Raw genomic sequence first — 7,281 nt, forward strand, 5'->3', positions numbered from 1 at the left:
ATTCTCAGTGCCATTCCATAGGTGGTTGGATTACAGTTGATTAAATAAAAATTTCCCTTAGGGGCTGGAGGGATAACTCAGTAGTAGAGAGCTTGTCTAGCATGTATAGGCTTTGACTTCGATTCTCAGAACTTCAGAGACATTTTTCTCTGTATTAATTTTTTTAAAGTAGCAACTAATTTATATCATCGGGTTCTCTCTTCCTCCCTCCCTCCCTCCCTCCCTCCCTCCCTCCCTCCCTCCCTCCCTCCCTCCCTCCTCCCTCCTCCCTCCCTCCCTCCCTCCCTCCCTCCCTCCCTCCCTCCCTCCCTCCCTCTCTTCCTTCCTTCCTTCCTTCCTTCCTTCCTTCCTTCCTTCCTTCCTTCCTTCCTTCCTTCCTTCTTTTTCCTTCTTCTCCTCCTTCTTCTTTGACTTTTCAAGCCAGGGATTCACTGTGTAGCCCTGGTTAGCTTGGTACTCACTCTGTGGACCAGGCTGGCCTCAAGCTCAGAGCTCTACCTGCCTCTGCCTCCCGAGTGTTGGACATTATTGTATATTTTGCAAGCATTATCAAAGAAGATGAATGGATTCAGCTTTCTAGCTGTTTCAATCTAGTAGATCATAGACTTGCAGCAGATTTTTTTGATCCCATGAAGACATGTAAATCTTTTTTTTTTATCTTGGCCTGGAAATATAGTTTTATCATACCAACGAGAAGGTAACTAATACACATCTATCTCATCTAGAGATTAAAAGAAATATCCATCCCTCTGTAGCCAATTAAGATGGTCAGTTGCTTTCTTCATGGGAACCTCGTGTTCATTGGCTACAAACAGCAATCTCCATGAGAGTGCCCACAGCCTGCTGCCAATATGAGTTGCTCTAAGGGACCGTGGAGACAAATTTCTATTGGATGTTCATGTTTCTGATCTCACTGCTGCCCCCAACCCAGGCTCCAGGCAGTTATGCAGGTTACCTTTTGGAAGCTCAAAGGCACAGTGGCCTTATTGTGGTACATATTGGTCAAGTCATCATGTCCACCTGAATAGAGCCAAGTTCAACTTCCTTACTTGACAGAAGAGGCACCATTCAAAGAAGTGAGGCTTCACCAGTTTAATGCAGATGGATTAAAACACATGGTAGCTGTGAAGTGGCTCAAACCTGATATCTGTGGGGTCAAACATATCCCCAGTCATGGTTCCCTGGGCAAATGAAGAGCTCTGAACTGCTAAGGGCTTCTGCTGTGCTGTCTTATGTGTCTAAGAAAAAGAGTCATCCTTAAGTTGGTCTATACCAGGTAGAAACTGATCCTGGATCCTGTTGCTTTAGAACCTCTGGCTTTGTTATCCTCACCACTTCTGATCATGCCTCCCATACTGTCTTTATAGGCTTGGCCCAGGGAGTGCCACTATTAGAAGGCGTGGCCTTGTTGGAGTGGGTGTGGCCTGTCACTGTGGGAATGGGCTTTAAGACCCTTGTCCTGGCTGCCTGGAAGCCAGTCTTTTCCGAGCTGCTTTCAGAACAAGAGGTGGAACTCTCAGCTCCTCCAGCCCCATGTCTGCCTGGGTGCTGCCGTGCTCCCACCTTGATGATAATGGACTGAACCTCCGAACCTGTAAGGCAGCCCCAATTAAATGTTGTCCTTTATAAGACTTGCTTTGGTCATGGTGTCTGTTCACAGCAATGGGAACCCTAGCTAAGACACACACCATTTCAACCACCTGCTTATGTTACTGGATATGTTCATTCTAAGAATATGTTGGGGTATTTATTATTCATCACAGGGCACAAAATCCAATGCTCATAGCAACGGGATGAGCTTTTACTCTTATTTCAAGAAACATTTTTTGCCTCATTTTGCAATGATTTGTGTATCAGGTTGAATTGTCTTCACGACATGAAATTTCCATAATAGCCTCAATTTCCATTTTACCTTATTTTGTAACCATAATTTTTCTTTGTTCCATCTTCATCATTAACTATTTTTCGTAATCAACTTATTTTATTTTTGCAGTACTGGCAATTGAATGCAGAGCACATACTAGGCAAATGTTCTGCCACTGAACTGCATTCCCTACCCATCAGCTTATTTTCAATTTTATTCTATCTTGTATATATATTTTTTAAGTTCCTTGATTTTTCATAAGGTCCTTGAAATCTATTTTTGAAGAAGGAGTAAAGGTAGATAACACAGAGAGAGAGAGAGAGACAGAGAGAGACAGAGAGACAGAGAGACAGAGAGACAGAGACAGACACATAGACACACAGACACACACACACACACACACACACACACACACACACACACAGAGAGAGAGAGAGAGAGAGAGAGAGAGAGAGAGAGAGAGAGAGAGAAAGAGACAGATCTTTTTGCTGCTAATTGCCTTAACTTTACCTAGGACAATTCCATTGGCCAATTTCTTCATCCTATTCTTTCCCCCTTTTTGTTTTTCATTTCATGTATATGTGTATGCTGTGTTTGCTTGGGGATATGTATGTATTGAGGTGCGTGTGTACATGTATACATGGAAGTGAGAGGAAAACCCCAGGTGTTGCTGAGGGACGCTGTCAAACTCTTTTGAGGTGGTAGCTCATATTGGCTTGAAACTCATGGTGGTAGGTTAGGCTGGAGGCCAACAAGCCCCAATGATGTGCTTGTCTTCAGCCCCCTAGTGCTGGGATTATGAGTAGGAAGTGCCATGCCTAGATTTTAAGATGGGTTCTGGAGAGCTCAGCCCCACATGTGCTTAGCACAGTGTCTTGGCTAGTTTCATGTCAACTTGACACAAGCCAGAGTTATCTGAAAAAGGAGGAAACCTCAGTTGTGAAAACGTCTCCAAAAGATCCAGCTGTAATGCATCTTCTTAATTAGTGTTGATGGGGGAGGGCCCAGCCCATGGTGGGTGGGGCCATCCCTGGGCTGCTGATTTTGGGCTCTGTAAGAAAGCAGCCTGAGCAAGCCATGGAGAGCAAGCCGGTGAGCAGCATCCCTCCATGGCTTCTACATTAACTCTTGCCTTAAGGTTCCAGCCCTGTTTGAGTTTCTGTCCTAACTCTCTTCAGTGATGGACTACAATATGGAACTGTAAGCCAGATTAACCCTTTCCTCCCCAACTTGCTTTTTTGGTCACAGTGTTTCATAATAGCAATAGAAATCCCAACTAGGACACACAGTAAGCACTTTACCAACTGAACCATCTCCTGCACACCATCCTTTCCTTTCTTAAAGACTTTTAGTTGTTCCCCATCCTGTTCAAACTCTGGGGAGTCCTTTTTGGATTTCTGTAATAGCTCAACAGACTCTTGGGGTTATTGCAAATTTAGGCACTCGAGTGTGGTGCTTTCTATGTATTGATTAAAGATAACCTAGTCTTTTCAACTGGTTCCTTGATTCCATGCTTAGCCTCTGAAGACACTTTGAAAAGGGAAAGAATATTAAGACATTTATTTCACTCCCCTCGAGGTGGGCAAAAGGAGGAGGATGAGATAGAAATAGTGTGAGAGCCAGGGGAAGGGTGGAGTGTGGTAGAATGCTATCTTCTGGGCGTGACATGACCGTGACACTTCTGAATGTAATATGTGACAACCTTCACAAGATTGGACCATCTACAGTCTGTCATGGGTAGGTGGTGCAGTGAGGCCCTACCATTTCCTCAAGACCTAGAGGCAGTTAATGGTTGCCTGGAAAGAGTGAAATTTTTTTAGTGGGCTAGTCACTGATAACACTCCTGTACATAATTCGAATTAAATTCACACAAGAAACCAAACAAAAGTACAAGGAACAGAAAAGTATCTAAGAACAGGAAGGGGATCCATGGGAGAAGAAGGGAGACAAGACAGGGTAATAGGGAGTAATGTGAGAAAAGTTCACTATAAGCCATGTGGAATGGCATGATGAAGCCAACTGTTACATATAATTGATATATGCTCAGAATTTTGTTTTTGCTGTTTCTTTATTTTTTGTTGTCTAGAGTCAGACTTAGAAGTAGAAGCTCCCAGAGAGCCTATGTCTCTTGACAATCTGTTCCTGGTGGTTTTCTTTGAATTCTAAACTCTGGCAAAATGGTAAGTGTGATGGTTTGTATATTTTTGGCCCAGGGAGTGGCACTATTAGGAGGTGTGGCCTTGTTGGAGTAGGCGTGTCACTGTGAGTGTGGACTTTAAGACCCTCATCCTAGCTGCCTGGAAGCCAGTATTCTGTTAGCAGTATTCAGATGAACATGTAGAACTCTCAGCTCCTCCTACACCATGCCTGCCTGGATGCTGCCATGTTCCCACCTTGATGATAATGGACTGAATCTCTGAACCTGTAAGCCAGCCCCAATTAAATGTTGTCCTTATAAGAGTTGCCTTGGTCATCATGTCTGCTCACAGCAGTAAAGCCATAACTAAGACAATAAACATATCCTACAGCTTTCTCCTTATTTTTCTTAGTGCATTGTTTGGTATTTAGAGCAATAAGTCTACACTGGTGTTGCAGGAGACGTGGAATAACAAGTGCTTTGGTACTGGTCCTTGTTCAAGGCCTTTCTGACAATATATTGGTGGATATCGACTCCTTTAGAGATATTGAAAAGCTTTTGGATTCTGGGTGCTTGTTTGGGCCCCAACTGCCTTGACACAGTAGTATCTGTCAGTCCAGAAGCATCCTTCTCTCCTTTGTAATTACAAACATTTTTAAAACAATAACCAAGTTGAGAGCACTTATATTGGAATCCACCATGCATCTATGAATAGACTTGCAACTTTCATTCCCCTTGACCTCTAACAAGAATGTCCCTTTATTTAACAGCAGACACTCTGCTGTGGGTCCAATGCCATGCTTCATGGAAAAAAAAAAAACAACAAAAAACAACAAAAAAAATCTTGTTAGTCATTCCCATCACAGATGCGGACCACAAAACCCTACCAGTCTTCATATAGAGTATCAACAGCTACTTCGGTGGCTGTGATTAGATAGAAGCTTTTGTTCATTGCCCACTTCAATGAGTTTCTGAGAGCCAGTTATTCAGCATCATCTTGCATGGATGACTGCCTAGGAGGTGCCATAAAAATATTTTTGAAAGTGAAAATATATTAAAGGTAAATATATGCTCAGGATCAAGATCCAAAGAGGTACACATTGCCCTGCCTTTGATAAACTCACAGTTTTTGGAAGAAAGGATCTATTCACAGCAATATTAATTAATGCTAAGCACACTAATCCTCATTCCATATGAGACGTTTGGGCAGTAGGTACTGGATTTGGATCTTCAGTGGTCCCTAATAGGCTATGTGTTGGAGGCTTGGTCTTTAGTTTAAGTTAAGACATTTATTTCACTCCCCACAAGGCAGGTAAAATGGGGAAGATGAGACGGAAATAAGGAGAGAGCCAGAGGAAGCAGGTGCCGCTCTTGGGAGGATGAAGAACTTGCTGGAGGGGGTGCTCGGTAGAAGGAAGCTGAGAGTGTGCACTGGACGGGGAGATCAGGTTCCGGGTCTTTCTGTCCTTGTCTCCTGGCCATTATGAAGTGAACAGCCCTGTTCCCTCAACTTGAAGCCTTTCCTCCCTGAATTGTACCCATCTGTACCCAGAAAGAGCCAAGCAACTGTAGATGAAACCACGAGTCAAACTCAGCCTCTCTCCTCCAGCTTGATTTTGGCAAACTGAACAACAGGATGCTAAAACAGGAGGCTCAGTGAACAATTTGTGTTACTTGTGCGTGTAAGATATATTACTCCTTCTGTCTTCCTTTTCAGTGTAGTGAAATAGGCTTAAGACATGATTAAGTTCGGCGTGGAGACATGGCCAGCCAGTAAACTACCTACCACAGAAGCACGCGAACCTGAGCTTGGATACCCAGCACCCACATGGGCATGTACAGTGATGTATCCCTGTAATTCCAGCGCTGGGAAGAAGGGAAGACAGGAGGATCCAGGGCTCACTAGCTAGTAAGATTAGCTGTATTGGTGAGCTCCAGGTTCAATGAGACAGCCTGTCTCAAAAATGAAGGTAGAAAGTGATTGAGAGAGACATAATGTTGACCTGTTTCCTTCATACACATACACGCACGTGTTTCTCTGTCTTTCTGTCTCTCTGTCTCTGTCTCTCTGCCCCACACTTCTCATACACTCACGCATTAAAAAAAGAAGCACTGAGTCAGATGGTTTTAGCATCAATGCGGTTGCTGCACAAGCAGCAAGCACGAGGGTCAAGAGTTCATATCCCTAGAATCCACATAAATGCTTGTTGGGCAACGAGGCATGGACTCCCAGTGCTCAGAAGGCACAGATGGAGGTCCTGGGAACAGGCTGCTAACAAGACGGGCTGCATTAGTAAGCTCTGGGTTCACCTGGGAGATCTCAATGAGTAAGGCAGAGAGTGATAGAAAAGACTCCTTTCATCAGCCTGCATGCGCACGCACGCGTGCACACACACACTCCACATAAGAAAAAAAAATTAAAAAGAAAAAACCATCTAAAAAATTACTACTTTGCTTAATCATTTATCCACTGAGGATGTGTAAAACACATTAATCTTCCATGTTTCTTTTTCCACGTAGCTGAATAGGCTTAAGAAACAATGAAGTTAATGGTGGTTACAGGCTGAGGTGTGGTAAAATCAGGATGAGCCATCCTTTGGTTGAGAAACCCTAGTGATGAGGTCACCAGCACAGTTCCAGGGGAAGCCTGCAAAAGTGGAAGGGCTTATAATGGATGAGGAACCATGTGCCCAGAATCTACAAGGCAGTATGTCTCCTAGTATTCAGACGGAGTCTGAAACAATGGGTTATCTTGGCTTGTTTTCATTTTTTAGAGTCCTGAAAAGCCACACTTGTTTTAAGCAGCTGCAAAATAACTAGATTTTTAGAGCACAATCAAGATTCCCTTGGCACATCCTCGGCCTCATCAAATAGCATGTTTCAGCCCAGATGCTCTGGGAAAGACTCATAAACAGCACAATCTCTGTTTCTAGGAGCTGATATTTGCAAGGCTAAGCTCCTAGAGAGGGTAGATAAAGAGTAGCTTTCTGTAGAAATAGAGCGTATTGTCTTTTGATTAAGAAGACGGTGCTCTCCACCTTCAGCCATTTACTTCAAGGATCTGCTCCTGCTCTCACCCTGCTTCCCTCAGAGCCAAGCATCCATTTCTTACTTCCTTTTTCCTTCCCCTTTCCTTTCTTTCCCTTCCCTTCCCTTTTTCTTCTCCCTTTCCCTCCTCTTCCCTTCCCTTCCCTCTTCTTCCCTTTCCTCTCCTTTTTTTCTTGAGACAAGCAAGATCTCATCAAAAGTAGCTAAAGTTGACTTTAAGCTTAGACTATTC

General features: G+C 43.7%; 1 non-coding gene across 1 annotated transcript; it reads left to right on the forward strand.

Moving 5' to 3' along the window:
- Positions 1–749: 749 nt before the first annotated feature.
- LOC115032413 (small nucleolar RNA SNORA70) lies at positions 750–883 on the forward strand. Its single transcript, XR_003838088.1, has one exon. It is a non-coding gene; the product is annotated as a small nucleolar RNA SNORA70 (small nucleolar RNA).
- The last annotated feature ends 6,398 nt before the right edge of the window (positions 884–7,281 follow it).

This window comes from Mus caroli, unplaced genomic scaffold, assembly GCF_978045245.1.
Source record: "Mus caroli unplaced genomic scaffold, Mus_caroli_1 scaffold_1, whole genome shotgun sequence".
Taxonomy (NCBI): domain Eukaryota; kingdom Metazoa; phylum Chordata; class Mammalia; order Rodentia; family Muridae; genus Mus; species Mus caroli.